Genomic DNA, 16,805 nt, shown 5'->3' with positions numbered 1-16,805 from the left:
ATCTATTCTTTGTTTTTGTTTTCTTTTCTTCCCCCTAGCTTTATTGGGATATAATTGACCAATAACATTGTGGACACTGAAGGTATACGATGTGATGATTGGATACACAGATCTATTGTGAAATGATTACCACAATAACGCCTTCATTACCTCACATAGTTACCTTTGCTGCGTGTCACTTAAGATCTATCCGCTTAGAAAATTTCAAAAATACAGTACAGTACAGTGAACTGTACATTTGATCCATAAATTTGGGTCTGTTTGAATTCAGAGCCTGAATTCTTACCAGTATTCTCTTAGAGGACATTTCAACCTAGTGAGAAAAGCATGTGTAAGATCTGCCTCCTGTCAACCACCTTTGGGTATTTCTTTTCTCTTTAAGTTTTGGGAAGTCCGAAGGCACAGCCCCAGAGAAAGAACAAGTAGCTCGTTTCTGCCCCCTAGAGGACACAACCTACATTAGTGAGAATAAAGACAAGAAGGCAGCATTTAAAAAGTGTGCTCAAAATCCCAACAGGTCCAGGCCTGCAAGAAACAAATCTAAAAAGAACACCCTTCAGTTGAGGAAAGGTTGTTGATAACAGGTTGGGGATTTTCTGGACCGCGAGTGAGAACACTGTGTCAAGGGCGGGACCTGCTCTCAGACTGGAGCTTTCATTTGTAACATGGGCCCCCAGATGATTTTTATGCTCAGGCAAGTCTCTGGGAAACACAGATGCGTATGATTCATTCATTCTACAAGGGTTGGAAGAATGCCTCCTATCTACAGCCCGTTATGACTTCAGCATGGGGCCGACTCCAAAGGAGTTGAGTATGGGTCCCTGCCTTCAGTCAATTACATCACCTTTCAGAGCCTTGGCTTCCTAATTTAGAAAATGGCCCATTTTGTAACTAGTATGGAAGCCAGGAGACCCAAGTTGTGCTTGCAGACAGGGTGTGCAATCTCCCAAACCTCAGTTTCCCTGTCTGTAAATGAGAGGGTAAATACTCATCAAGTTTCCTTCCTGCTCCAAGATTTCGGAGTCTCTTTCTGTCTCTGCCAGACCTCAACCCACTGGCAAGAAGTTACAGGGAAGCCTTGGGTGGCCTGCTCAGGAGGCTGGTCTCCACAGGGCAGAGACCCACATCCTGCCACACTGCTCACAGCTCTTCTGGAAGCAGCTGGGGTTCAGAGCTTTGCATGTCCCTGATGTTTGCATTCATAGCCACACTATAGGATCCTTCTTTTCACTGCTGTGTGCCAAGCAACATTGGCCTCCAACAGATGCTGGGGAAAGTAAAGTTGATTTGGAAAAGGAAAGTTCTCTAGAATTCCAAGAATGGGGCTTCTGGAATCAGATTGACCAGTCTTCAAATCCTAGCTCTGCTACTCATTAGCGATGTGACTTTGGGAAAATTACCCATTCTATACTTGGTTTACTCATCTATAAAATGGGCATAAGAATAGTACCTATCTCATTGGGTTGTAGTGAAGATGAAATGAGATGATGCCATGAAAAGTGCTTATTTTAATATCTGGTACATTATGGGGATTCTGGAATGTTCCCTAACTGCCACAACTGGGAAATGGCAAGGCAGTTCACAATCAGTACATTTAGCACCCAAGTGACTCCTTCAGGGAACTCCAGCTTGACCTCTGTAATGGTCTTCAACGCCAGTGTTCCCTCACACATGTTTAAAGGGGTTCCAGGGAAGCCAAGCCTTCCTCCCCACATTGCTCAAGGTGAGTCTTTAGTGGGTCCTTGGGCTTGCAGTGTCACTACCAAGTCCTCAGAGGGTAGTGATGCATGAGGGGTCCAGAGCAGGCCAAGGCCTCGCTGATGTGCTTTACGGGACCCAGCCCAACAAGTAAGACCTCAGACAGCCAGCACATGGCCCTGCTTCCCACTTGCATTGTTTGCAGTTGAAGAGTGAATAATTATTGCCCTTGCCCGTAGAATTTGCTACTGCTTTTGACTAAAATGAAACAAGAAATAAAATCCACGAAAACACACAGGTGCTGCAAGGTGGCAGCAAACAAGCATGTGGGATCGGCCGGAAAGACCGCTAAGATATAAAGAGCAGCTTGCTTATTGACTGAAGAGAATGGTCTTAGTAAGAACTGGCTTTAGTGCAAAAACACAGCTTCTGGGGCGCCTGGGTGGTGCAGTCCTTAAGCGTCTGCCTTCCGCTCAGGGCGTGATCCCGGTGTTATAGGATCGAGCCCCACAACAGGCTCCTCCGCTGGGAGCCTGCTTCTTCCTCTCCCACTCTCCCTGCTTGTGTTCCGTCTCTCGCTGGCTGTCTCTCTCTGTCAAATAAATAAATAAAATCTTTAAAAAAAAAAACAACACAGCTTCTGAGACTGTGCCATCTCGCCCCAACCCAAGGGGACAGCAGCAGCTGCGGGCCTGCGGGGCTGACCCAGGGGGGATGGAGGGGTTCTGGCCTCATGATTGACAAAGGGCCCCACACTCTGGGTTTTGACAGGATTGAAATAAGGCGACATTCAGGGTGGAACTCTAAACCTGTGTTCCATCACTGCCTATAGAGCACCTTATGTAATATATTTAAAATATGTCCTGGAATTATCTTGCAGGAGCACAATTACCTTTAATTTTCCGTGGCAAAAGTAGTAATCTGTCAAAGGTCAACATATTAAATATCCCACAGTTTTCAGTAATCTTTTTTGGGGGTTGTGTGCATTTCTTCACATTTTCATATATGAGAAGTTTCATTTATTATTTATTTATTTATCTTTAAAGTAAGCTCTACACCCAACATGGGGCTTGAACTCATGACCCTGAGAGCAAGAGTCACATGTTTGATTGACTGAACCAGCTAGCGGCCCCTATACTAGGAGCTTTAAAAAATGCATGTGGGGCCCCCTGGATGGTCCAGTTGGTTAAGCATCTGACTCTTGATTTTGGCTCAGGTCATGATCTCAGGGTTGTGAGATCAAGCCCCGCATTGGGCTCCTGGCCCAGTGGGGAGTCTCCTTAAGATTTTTCTCCCTCTTCCGCTGCCCCTCGCCCTGCTTATATTCTCTCTCTCTCTCAAATAAATACATAAATAAATAAATCTAAAAAAAAAATGCACGTTAACTGTGGGTCAGTCTTGACCTCCAAGAGGCCCTGGCCAAGGCCTGGTGCTGAGGGCAAAGAATGAGTGCAGCCCTAGTTGTGACTATGTCTGTCCTGCAAAAATGGTTTCTCCCTTTTCCAAATTGGTTTTTCTCAGGATCTCTGTGCTTTCCAGACAAGAAGGGAGAACCTGGTGAAGGGACAGTCCTCCCTTCTCATTCAGAGGAGATACAGCTACAAGGGCAAACCCTAAAAATGCCTCTTTTTCAGCCAAACTGACGAGGGCTCCCAAGTATATTCACACAGGGAGTGTCTGTCCCGCTGTCTACACCCATTCCTCCAGGGTTTGACCTACAGGCATTGCTCATTTGTCTGGATTCATGACAGCTCTAAAGCGTGGCCCCAACTAGCACCAACTGTTGTTTTTTCCCACCTCTTAAGTAAACTTCCAACGCCTACAGTAAAATACATCAAAATTCTAAATCAAGTATTTGCCACCTGTCCCTGTCCCTGTATGATTGAGACGATGTACTTGGCCTCTGTATCTAGGATGTTTTTATTAATCTGACATGTCTCAGAAATCAGTTTCAAGGAAATAGGGTGAAAGCCTCCCTCTCCAAACTTCCTCTCTAGAGGTTGATAAAAATGTCAGTGATGGACCATATCCAGCAAGAGTAGCCAGCAGCCAACGCACAATCTCGGATGAATCACAGCTACACCCTTTTCTCACACAGAGTGCCAACAGCCCAACTTTTGGAGCCCCCACTCTTCTCACACACTATGGCTAGCAGGAAAATCCAGACAGGCCTAGAGGTAAACCAGAGTGCCCTGAGCTTGCATCTTTCTCAGGGATAAATTTTTCATTCAATAAACATATATATAAATGTGTTTTTTTGGGGGGCGCCTGGGTGGCACAGCGGTTAAGCGTCTGCCTTCGGCTCAGGGCATGATCCTGGCATTGTGGGATCAAGCCCCACATCAGGCTCCTCTGCTATGAGCCTGCTTCTTCCTCTCCCACTCCCCCTGCTTGTGTTCCCTCTCTCGCTGGCTGTCTCTCTGTCACATAAATAAATAAAATCTTAAAAAAAATAAAAACAAAAAATAAATAAATAAATGTGGTTTTTTTAAGGCAGTATTTTTAAAAATTGAGGTATCATACACATAACATAAAATTCACCACGTAAAAGTTCACAAGTCAGCGTTTTTTGGTATATTTCCTATGTTATACAACCATGATCATTCTCTAATTCCAGAGCATTTCCGTCATGACAAGAAACTTCATAAGTCACTCTCCCTTACCTCCTCCCCAGCCCCTAGCAACCACTGATCTCCTAGATGTCTTTATGATTTACCTATTCCGGACACCTCATAAAGTGAAATCATCCTCTATGCAGCCTTTTGTGTCGGCTTTCTCTCACTTAGCACAATGTTTGCAAGGCTCTGTGTTACACCCACATTGCAGTGTGTAACAGTGTATCGGTACGTCACTCCTTCCAATTGCTGAAACACATTCCATTGTGTGGATACACCACCTTTTTTCACCCGTGCCTGAGCTGATGGATGTTTGGGTTGTTTCAGTTTTGGGGCTGTTATGAATAATGTTGTTATGAACATTCATGTACAAGCGTCTGTGTGGACATATGTTATCAGTTCTCTCGGGTGTATACCTAGAAGTGGAACCGCTGGGTCATATGGCACCTGTGTGTTTAACTGCTGGAGGAACTGCCGGACTAGTTGCCCCACTCAGTACATATTATTGGCGCAGAGCTCGCCACCTGCCCCCATGGAGCATTCAGCTCAGCAAGAGAGGGAGGCATTAAACAGATAATTACAAAATAGACGGTTTTTCAGCGCACTTGTACAAATGCCATGAGGGACGTTCAGGCTGCCGCGAGACTGTCATGCAGGGAGGCCTCACCTGAGGATTGAACAAGGTCACAAAACAAGAAAACAGACCCTGTTGAAACATCAAATCCAGGGTCTGTGATACCAAACAAACAAACAAACAAAACAAAACACAAACTCTCCCAAAAAACTAAAATGCTGTTCTTGTAGTTCAGTGGATCCCTGAAGGTTTCTCACCATTGGGGGCAGAGAAACTCTACACAGGTGCTCCAGTAGCATCTGAAATGATTTACGGGGATATTTAGACTCGGAAATGTAAGCAGGAAACAGGTTACAAAGTTAGAGGATGATAATTCTTGACCTCTCCCTTCAAGAGGTTGAAGAAACTCTCACACTGGCTTCCTCCTCCTCGAGAGGGATTCAGGGCCTCGCGTCCTTAAGGCCAAGGAGGATGGACCACCTTCTTCACCTGCCCTCTGCCTTCCCGACTCAGCCCTTTGCAGCTTTCCCTTCCTGGCAACTATTCCCAACATTCACTTAAACACAATCAATGCCCTACTGTTTAAAGCAGCAGTTCATTGTTCAGCCTCTCACAAGAAGAAGGGAAGCCCTGAAATGTCAGCAGTGAATTCCCAGTGATGTTAAAGTTGGATTTGACGTCAGGAGGTAAAAGTCGCCATATTTCAAGTGGCAGAATTTATAAAGTTTTATTCCTGTTGAATTAATCTGAAATATTTTTGGGGGGGGGCGCGTGGGTGGCTCAGTCAGTTGAGCATCTGCTTCAGCTCGGGTCATGATCTCAAGGGTCCTGGGATCGAGCCCCGCATCCAGCTCCCTGCTCAGCGGGGAGTCTGCTTCTCCTTCTCCCTCTGCTCCTCTCCCCACTTGTGCTCTTGCGCTCTCTCAAATAAATAAATATTTTTTAAAAATATTTTATTTATTTATTTGTCAGAGAGAGGGAGAGAGCACAAGCAAGGGGAGCCGCAGACAGAGGCAGAAGCAGGCTCCCCACTGAGCACGGAGCCAGGACTCAATCCCAGGACCCTGGGATCATGACCTGGGTTGAAAGCAGACACTTAACCAACTGAGCCACCCAGGCCTCCCAAATAAAATCTTTTAAAAAAATATTTGTACTTTGATCAAGGTCCTAGGCTCAATGCTGAGGGAAGATACAAAAAACATAAGCATCCATATCAGTCACTGTCCTTAAGAAAGCGTGCAGTGGGAGAGAAGAGCGTAAGACAAGACGCACGCAGCACATGGGAGTCTGAGCACTGGAGCGGAAAAGACACAGTCATGGGGGGGAGGAGGGGAATGCTCCCCCACCCAGGACTAGGCTGGGAGCTCCAGGCATCGTGAAGGTAGTGGGATAGGCGACACACAGGCTTCCAGCAGGGGAGATGGCATTTCAACAGGGCAGATGATGGATGCAAAGACCCAGGGGTAGGAATTAAGGTCTGAAATAGAGATTCTGAATGAAGCTTCATGAAAGAAAAGAAAAGAAAAAAAAGAAAAGAAAAGAAAAGAAAAGAAAAGAAAAGAAAAGAAAAAAAGAAAAAAAGAAAGAAAGAAAGAAAGAAAGAAAGAAAGAAAGAAGAAAGAAGGAAGGAAGGAAGGAAGGAAGGAAGGAAGGAAGGAAGGAAGGAAGAAAGAAAAGAAAAGAAAGGAAGGAAGGAAGGAAGGAAGGAAGAAAGAGAAAGAGAGAAAGAAAGAAAGAAAGAAAGAAAGAAAGAAAGAAAGAAAGAAAGAAAGAAAGAAAGAAAGAAAGAAAGGAAGGAGGCCACTTTGGAGATTCCAGTTTTTATCAGATAGTCCCAGTAAGACCTAAGATTTTTCTTTCATCCCTGAACAAAGAGAGGCCCAACTACTGGGGTGCAGTGATCTGAAAGAGAATACTGGATGGCCCTTCAGCTTCTTTTTCCCATGCTTCACCCTCAGTGTGGACAACGCCCTACAAACTCACGGGCCCTCTATGCCGGTGACGGTGGACATACGAAAAAGGACTCTTCCCTGATCCTGGCCAATGCTGGATCCCGTAAGGAGCAGGGTGTGGCCTCCACTGGGGCTCTCTGGGATGCATGGATAACCCCCCACAACACACACACACACACACACACAGTGGTCCTACCCCTCACGTGTGTCAGGGGGCTTTTTGCCTGCCATCCTCTGTTTTAACACTGGTTGGTTCACTTCTGTACTCCCCAGACTTTCTCCTTGTTGTCTCCATAGGAATCTTTGGAATTCCTCTGTTCCCTTCCTCCACAGCACTGGTTCTCAATAGGGGTGCTACTACCCTTCGGGGAGGTGTTTTAGAAATTTGTGGAGGCTTTTTTTGGTTGTCTCAATCCTGGGAAGGGCACTACTGGCTTTTAGTAGGGAGAAATCAGGAAGTCCTCCTGCAACGTGCTGGAAAGTTCTGCAGGAATCATCCTATAGCCCACATGATATTCGAATGTTCCATGAGACATTTCTATAGGTGAAACAATGTACTTATAGTGCTTTGAGCCTTGAAACCTAACTCCATTTGACACATGAACATGATGTATTTTTTACCTCCTTTTATATGCCCAGTTTAACTACCCACCCCCTCCCAGGAATGCAACTACCGCATAAACAGAGGGAAAATTGCACTTCCTTTTGTGTCGAGTTTCACAGTATTCAGCATTTCGGAAAACCACACTACCTACAGCAACTCCACTGGTGTTTTTTGAGCCTCCCCGACAACACGCGTCTTCAGTGGTGCTGTGTGTGGGCGCAGGACACCTGACTTCTCTTCTGTAACATCTAGCACAGCCACACCCAAGAATTTACATTTTGAAAGACATATTTTAAGTTGGTGGCCTTTTCCCTTATATTACAGTTAGATGTTTGTGACATTTGTATTTTCCAAAGATGCCACACCAATATATATCCCATTCCACATGGTCTCCTTACATGACATTGATATTCCTCCACTGAGCTTGGAGTGGGGTGGGGGGTGGGATGAGGGCTGGAATGCTGTGTTCCTTCCCCTTGCACTTGGGTGGACCTTTGTAACTGTCTTGACCAATAGAATGTGGTAGAAGTGATGCTGTGTGATGTCTGAAACTAGGTGTGATGGTTGATTTTGTATGTTAAATTGGCTGGACCACAGTGCCCAGATATCTGGTCAAGCGTTATTCTTGATGGTTCTGTGAAAGTGTTTTTGGATGAGATTAACATTTCAGACTGTGGACTTTGAGTAAAGGAGAATGCTCTCCATAATGTAGGTGAGCCTTGCCCAATCAGCTGAAGACTCGAATAGAACAAAAGACTGATGTCTTTTGAATTCTGCAGCCAATGGCCTTCAGATGTATACTGCAGCAATGGCTCTTTGAGTCTCCCTCCAGCCTGCTGGCCCACTTTGCAGATTTTGAACTTGCATTTTGGAATTACGGATTTGGACTTGTATATATATTTTCCTGGTTCTGTTTCTCTTAAGAACTCTAATACACTAGGTCATGAAAGGCAATACAGCCTTCACCTTGCTCTCTTTTTTCCTTCGGGTACTTGCCGTGGAGAAAAAGCCGCTATGTTGTGAGGAAGCCCAGGCAACGTGGAGAAGCCTCAATAACCAGACGTGCGGGTAATGGAGCCTCTGAAGGAATGCAGCCCCCAGCCTTCATCAGCAACCACAGTCCGAAGCCCCAGACATCCCAGAGCAGAGTACGGCCATCCTCACTGTGTTTGGTCTGAATTACTAATCAGTAGAAATCCTGATATAATAAATGATTAAATAATTTTGCTTCAAGACTTAGTTCATAAGTTTTTTATCCAAATGATTTGATACTTGAAAGATAGGGCCCTTAGGGGCGCCTGGTGGCTCAATGGTCGGACTCTTAATTTCCACTCAGATTATGATCTCAGGGTCATGAGATCGAGCCCCGTGTTGGCTCCGCACCGAGTGTGGTGCCAGCTTAAGATACTCTCTCCCTCTTCCTCTGCCCCTCTCCCCACTCTCTCTCTAAAAAAGAAAATGAAAGAAAAAGAAGAGAAAAGAAAGGGTCCCTAAAGAGTGAAGATTAAAATTGTAATAAAGCCTTTGCTATCAAACCTATGGAAATTGAGCACACCCTCCCTAGTCTAGGGACGCACCTGCCCTTGGTGACTTCCTGACCAGGTGCTTTAGGTGATAAGGCAGAGTAAGGCCCAAACCACACCCTCTAATATCTGGCCTGGAAAGATGCTACTTCCTGTATCAGTGAGTTCCCTCAGGGGTCTGGCCTCCCATATGCACCTTCAATCTGGCCCCGCCCATATTCAAGGGAAACCGATGGCCAGCTTTGAGGAAGAAGCTGCTGGCCAGGAGTTAACTAGCTGCTTTCCCGATCTTCCAAAAGCCCGGGCATTTAGATGGATCACCTTGGGATCCAGAGTCATGCACTCTGGAGACCCAGAGGAAATTCAATCAAGCTCCAGGCTGTTCAGGAAGAGATAGAAGCTAGCCCCCACTGGCCGCCGCAAGAACAGGAAGCCCAGATGGGGAAGCAAGGGCTCCGTGCCCAAGCTTTCCTTCAGATGGCAACGCTTAACTTGGGAATCTGAATCCGGGCCAAAGAAAATAATCCTGACCAGCGGCTGGTCCCAAAGACAACAATGCCCGTGATGACGGTGACACATTCTCAAAGCAGAGCAGCAGGAGGGAGCCAGGGAGGGTCTCAGCCCCAAAGCTGGAAAGCCAGTGCTGAGTACAAGGGAAACTGTCCACCCCCTTGCCAGGCGTGCGGGCAGTCAAGATAGCCAGAGCGTACGGAGGGCTTGTCCACCCCCTTGCGAGGCGTGCGAGCAGTCAAGATAGCCAGAGCGTATGGAGGGCCTGCGGGTGCCAGGCACCAGGCGAACCTCTTCACAAACACGATCTTATCAAATTCTTAAAATACCCTCCGAAGTAGGTACAGTGTTTGCTCCACTGTACAGATGAGGACACAGACTTGGCCTGCGGGTCAGATATGCTGCATTTCAAAGCCTGTGCTCTGACCCACTGTGCTGTTACCCTGCATTCAAAGGCAGAGAGACTGTTCCCCACTCGACCCCTGACTGTGTACGCCCCAAGTACGAGACAAGCTCCTCCTTAACCACTGGACAACCGTGACAACCAGGAAATTGACACTGATTCAGTAAGGCCGTGGCAGCCACGGCTCCCATTCAGACTTTGCTGGTTGTGCTAATTACGTCACTTACAGGTCCAGCATCCAAACTGGGATCGCAGTTGCATTCAGTTCTCATGTCCCTTTAGTCTATTCTAACCTAGAACAGTTCTGCAGACATGCCTCATCTTTCATGACCTTGACAGCTTTGAAGAGCACAGGCTGGTCACGCTATGCCACCCCCCCCCACCGCCCCTGGTTGAGTTTGTCTGATGCTTCCTCGTGGCTTATATATTTGGGGCAGGAATACCACAAGAGCGGTGCTGTGTTCTTTTCAGGGTATTGTATTAGGAGGCACCCGACATCAATTTGTCCCATTCCTGATAAACACAGAGGGACTTTTAACCAAGGACTTTGGAGTCATAAACTGAGAAGAAAGACTGTAAGAGCCTAGAATCCCCCCCACCCTGCCCCCACCCAGCTCAACAAATCCCATTTTGAGGGGGAGGCCAGCCGGGCAGAGGCTAGACCAGTCTAGAAGGGGAACAACAATATTGCTGGAAGGTGTTAGGACAGAACAGGCCGTATTTGTCAAGACTCGTCCTAGGGAAAGAACTGGAGTGGTAGGAAGGAGTTCTCTCCCAGCCATTTGGGGGGGAGGGAAAGACCCCATAGGGGGATTCTCAAACAGCTGGAAGACCAAAGAGCTGGATGCCAGGGAAAGAAAACACGAAGCTGCTTTAGGACAGGGAAGGAAAACACGAGGCAAGAAAAAATGAGAAGGACAGAGGAACGACAGTTCAGAATAGCATCATCACAAAGGCTCAAAGTATTTGCTTCATGTGACTACACAGGTGTTTAAAAAGCAAGCTTAAAACCAAAATAAACCAAGCCTAAAGATATAAAACTTATGACCTCTACATCTGAAATAAAAACCCCCTTGAATCGAAACAAAACAATGGAAAAGAAATTTTAAAAAGAAGCTTATTTTGATGCATCTCTTCGTCTGTAGACTTGTAGCCAAATTAGCTGCGCTAATAATCCCAGCTCTTTGGGGAAATTCCCCAGTCTTGCTGAGACTCAGGTTTCTCGTCTGTGAAATGAGGAGGAAAAACCCCCAGCATTGCCCCGAGGACTAAATAAGACACCCCCTCGTCATGGATTCGGGCAATACTGACTGTGTGTCAGATGTGTAGCACCACTCTTCCTGGGCTAGGAATTCAGCAGAGGACAGAGAAGCCCCCACAGAGCTGACCTTCAGGGGGCACAGCCCACCAGAGTGTTCTGTAAGCTGTCACGCACTGGGCACATTGAAGGGGTCACTGCTATTCAAAGGTAATAGTGAGTGGGTGTTACAGATGGGGAAATCAAGTCACAGAGGTGACGTAAGCCATGGTGGTGATATGCAGAGACACGAAATCACTCCCAATTCTCTTCAGAGTCTATTCTCTGGGGAAGAAATGTGCGTATATGAAAACCTATCATGGATGGCAGGAGCAGAAAAACTCTGGAAGAATACTGACCAGACTTCTCTGGGGGAAGGATGAGAGACAAATTCCTACTCAGCCACAGCTGCTGAGTCAGGAGCAAGCCGCGTGTTGTATAATCTGGGGAGTCTGGAGACCTGCTGACTGAAAAGCTGCTCCCCGAACTAGCTCCTCGTCTTTCTCTTGGCCTTTCTGACTTTCTCTGCCTCTTCCTATAAAATCCATGTCCTCCTCACATCATCCCAAAACCCACCTGAACGCCTGCGCCTACCTCTCGGGCATTATGATTTCCAGTCGGATTTCATAATCAAGTGGCTGCCTCTTTTAATTGTCTCACTTTTCGGAGAGCCCATTTACATACAAAAAATTAAGTTTTTAACAGAAGCACAAAAAGCAACTCACTCTTTAAAAAAGCGTTGCTTTTTTGCAGAAGATTGATTGGCTGATTCGAGAGAGAGAGAAAGAAAGTGTGCAAGTGCACACCCGAGTTGGGGACAGGGGCACAGGGAGAGGGACAAGCAGACTTCCCGCCGAGCAGGGAGCCCCCTGTGGGGCTCACTCTCAAGACCCTGAGATCATGACCTGACCTGAAATCAAGAGTCAGACGCTGAACCGACTGAACCACACAGGCGCCCCTAAAAAATGTTTTTGTTGGGATGCCTGGCTGGCTCCGTCAGTAGAGCACGTGACTCTTGTTCTCAGGGTCATGAGTTTAAGCTCCATGTTGGGTGTGGAGCCTACTTTAAAAAAAAAAATTAAGTAAAAAAAAAAGTTGTGGTGGTAATATATACATAACACAGTATTGATCATCCTAACCACTTAAGAATGTACAGTTCACGGGCACTAAATCCATCCCCAGTGCTGGGTAGCCAGCGTCACTCTGTACCCACATCGTCATCAACTCCAACAGAAACTCTGTTCCTACTAAACAATGACTCTCCCTTCTCTTGCCCCATCAGCCCCCAGAAACCTCTCTTCTACTTTTTGTCTCTATGAACTGGCCTATCCTCACATAAGTGGAATCGGACACCATTTGCCCTTCCGTGTCTGGCTTATTTTCTCGGACATCATATTTTCAAGGTCTGTCCAAGTGTTAGCATATATCAAAATTTCATTCTTGTTTTGTGGCTGAATACTGTTCCAGTATCTATACTTTGCTTATCCATTCATCTGTTGATGGCCATCGCTTGAGTTGTCTGCACCTTTTGGCTACTGTGAATAAAACCGCTATGAACATAGCTGTGCAGGTTATCTGTTTGAGTCTCTGCTTTCAGATCTTTGGGATATATCCCTGGAAGTGGCATCGCTGGGTCACAGGGTAGTTCCATGGCAGGGTGAAGCTGCTCAATTTTGAGGATTTTTAAATTTTATTTTTTAAAGGTTTTTACTTATTTATTTGAGAGAGGGGGGAGAGAGAGAGAACACAAGCAGGGGGAAGGAATAGAGGGAGAAGCAGACTCCCTGTTGAGCAGGGAGCCTGATTTGGGGCTCAATCCTGGCACTCCGGGATCATGCCCTGAGCCCAAGGCAGACACTTAACCCTCTGAGCTATCCAGATCCCCCTTGAGAATTTTTTTAAAAATATTTTATTTATTTATTTGCCAGAGAGAGAGAGAGTGCACAAGCAGGAGGAGTAGCAGACAGAGGGAGAAGCAAACTCCCTGCTGAGCAAGGAGCCCAATGCGGGACTTGATCTCAGGACCCTGAGATCATGACCTGAGCTGAAGGCAGCCACTTAACTGACTGAGCCACCCAGGCGCCCTTGAGAATTTTTTTAAATGAGTATGTTTATACTTTCACTCTGATCCATAAAAGGATTTGAGATGTTTAGAAAAACACACATAATAAAGGGGGAGAAAGAGTTCAAAGAAATGGGGCAAAGGAAACACTGGTTTGGGAAGCCTGGGTGGCTCAGTCAGTTAAGCATCTGCCTTTGGCTCAGGTCATGATCCCAGGGTCCTGGCATTGAGTCCCGCGTCAGGCTCCCTGTTCAGCGGGGAGTCTGCTTCTCCCTCTCCTTCTCCCTCTGCTCCTCCTCGGTACTCGTGCTCTTTCTCTCAAATAAATAAATAAATAAATAAAATTTTTTAAAAGGGAAGACTTGTTAGTGCCTGGACAGGGCAGATCTGCCCCTCAGACACACAGACACGTGCTCATGTCTTCTCCCCTCCTGGGACGTGCTGCCACATTCAAAAGGCTGTTTCCGTGGGAGATGATCCGGCTGCCCCGCAAAAGTGTGCAAATAGCAGAACTGAAATTCAAAGCCCTGTGTCCCGATGCCAGCCTAGATCCTCCCTGGTGTTTCTCATTTCCATAACCCCGTTTTCCTTTGCTTCTGTTCTGCAAATTCTTGACTTATTTGGGAAATTATGATGTTCTCATTCTTTTTAAACTTCTCCAAAAATTATGCAGTTTCAAAATTCTCAGGGCTAAAATTACTATTATGTGGTCCTAAGCAAGGTGGACATTAACTGTGTACCATGGGAGAGATGCCACAAATCCCATTGCTGAAACATAAGCTATGTTACTTATTTTATAAAACTTTCCATTAGCTGGTTCCTCAATAAGTGTTGCTTCCTGGTTTCCATGGTAATTTCAAAAATTTCACTAAAATGCTAATATCCAGATGAGACCAAACACAAATCCAACACGCCAGAGCTTTGTGAGGACCAGAGCTCTACCTTGTGATGGAGCCAACATCAGCCAAACACTCACCTAGCGCTGGGTCACAGCGGGTGGGGAGCAGGGGTGGAGCTGGACAGACCCTAAGCCTCTTGCTCCAGCTGGGTTCCCACGTCGATGCTGACATGAACACAGCTGCTTGGCTTTATTTGTGTTTATTGATTTTTTTTTCCTGCTGGTAATTTTTAAAAACTTTTTCTTTTAGAACAGCTTTGGGTTCACGGCAAAATTAAGAGGAAGGCATAGAGATTTCCAGTTACCCCCGTGCCCCACATACACACACTCAGGCAGGGCATCCCCCATCATCAACATCCCCCACCAGGGCGACACACTTGCTACAAGTGACCAATCTACACTGACACATCATCATCACCCAAAGCCCATAGTTTACATTAGGGCTCAGTCTTGGTGCTGTCCATTCGATGGGTTTAGACAAATGTATAATGATACGTATCCATCATTAGAGTATCACACAGAGTACTTTCACTGCCCTAAACAATCCTTTGTGTGTTTATTGATTTTTTGGACATATTTCATCTTTCACTAAAACAATGACCTCAGAAACATTGCAACTTCCTCTCTTTCCTCCATGGGTCACCTTAAAGCACACTGGTGGTTTCAGGACTTCCTCAGTGTTTTTCTCTATGTGTCTTACATAAATTTACAGGCTTTCCCCGGAAGAGGTCTAACAGATCTCCTCGTTCAACTTAATGCAATTCCTCAAACCCTGTAGATGCGGCAGAGAGGAGAGGGTGGTCGCAGACTCTAGCTCGAGACTGTCCTGCTCCAAATTCTAGCTCTCGTTTTGTGCCATTCTGCAAGCCACCTACTCTCCTTGTGTCTCCTTTTCTCATCTGAAAAATGGGGATGATAGTAATATAACCTACCTCATTAGGTCACTATAAAAAGTGAGTTCATACATAAATTGGCCTTGGAGAAATGTCTGGCACTTTAATAAATTATCAACAAAACTCTTGCCTACACGAGCCAGGCTTCGTCAGGCTTTGGGGACATAACAAATAAAACACAGATCCTGCTTTCCAAAGGGTTATTCAGAGGAGCACTCAAAAAATACACACACGGAAAAGCAACATCACATGTTCTTATCACAAACATTTTTTAAAAGATTTTATTTTTAAGTAAACTCTACACCCAACGTGGGGCTCAAACTTACAACCCCAAGATCAAGAGTTGCATGCTCCCCCAACTTAGCCAGCCAGGTGCCCCTATTGTGAACATTTTTTTAAAAAGATTGCATTTATTTATTTGTCAGAGAGAGCGAGCAAGCACAAGCAGGGGGCGTGGCAGGCAGAGGGAGAAGCAGGCTCCCTGATGAGCAAGGAGCCTGATGCGGGACTCGATCCCAGGATCCTGGGATCATGACCTGAGCTGAAGGCAGACACCTAACCTACTGAGCCACCCAGGTGTCCTCGTGAACATTTTTAAACAAGATAGTACCATATCACTTATGTGTTCTATATAGGAACTTGCTGCTAGAATATTACCACTGAATACCAGCAGTTTCATTTAGAATTTGCTAAATGCCACTATCTATTAACTCACCAACATTTATTGAGCACCTACCATGTTGCAGGCACTAAATTCAAAAATTTCACTAAAATGCTAATATGCTAAGATTTCACTAAAATGCTAATATGCTAAGATTTATGTCAGGCACTTAGGACATAAATGTGATATAGACACAAAATGTTGACAGTCATTCTTCCCAGCCTTCCCTCTTCCTCTACCTACTGAAGAGTGTCTATGACTGCCCACCTGGTTTCTGAGCTTCTAGGTAGAGGGGAGAGCTGAGAATTGAGAGAGGTTGGCTTGATCTACATAACTGAAGTGATGTGGGGGGGGACAGGAGAGATATAAAGATTTGAGTCAGTTGGAAAAAAGGAGATTTTGGAGAGTAGCTGTTGTGATGAGTGTGACTTTAGGGACATAGACACATGAAGAGGAACTTTAGAACCTCTGCTGGGCACTCTGCAATGTAATTCCTTCTACCTAGCCTCTTCTAGAGACCTCGGTAAAGACTTCAGTGCTTTTGGATGTGAACCTGGTGCTTCTTTTGAATATGGTTCCATGCTGAGACTGGCTGTGGCAGTCAGCTTCCAAGAAGGACCAGGGAGTCTTGCCTGCTGGAATTCATGCCCTTGCGTGGTCCCCTCCTACACTGAATAGGGACAAACTGTGTGACAACAGGATACTGCAGAAAGGAAAGGCTGGAACATCTGAGGCTATATCCTAAAAGACACTGCAGCCTCCACCTCATTCTACTGGATGGATTACTTGCTCTCAGGGAAGTCACCTGCCATGTTGTGAGGATCCTCAAGCAGTCCTGTGGTCAAGTCCATGTGGGAGAACCAAGATGATGCCCCCCCCCCAACAGCCAATATAGTCTGCCAGCCCCATGAGTGAGCTTTCTGAGAGGTGGACCCTACAGCCCTGGCCAATAGCTTGCTGCAACCTCACGAGAGATCCCAAGCCAGAGCCACTCAACTAAGCCACTCCGAAATACCTGACCTGGGTGAGGTAATAAACAATGACTGTTATTTTTAAATCTCTAGGTTTGGGGTAAGTTACTGTGCAGCTAACCACTGGCTGTGAAGTGGCCCACC

This window comes from Ailuropoda melanoleuca, chromosome 14 (genome assembly GCF_002007445.2).
Source record: "Ailuropoda melanoleuca isolate Jingjing chromosome 14, ASM200744v2, whole genome shotgun sequence".
Classification (NCBI taxonomy): domain Eukaryota; kingdom Metazoa; phylum Chordata; class Mammalia; order Carnivora; family Ursidae; genus Ailuropoda; species Ailuropoda melanoleuca.
The sequence above is the reverse complement of the archived record's forward strand: the minus strand, read 5'-3'. Positions refer to the sequence as shown.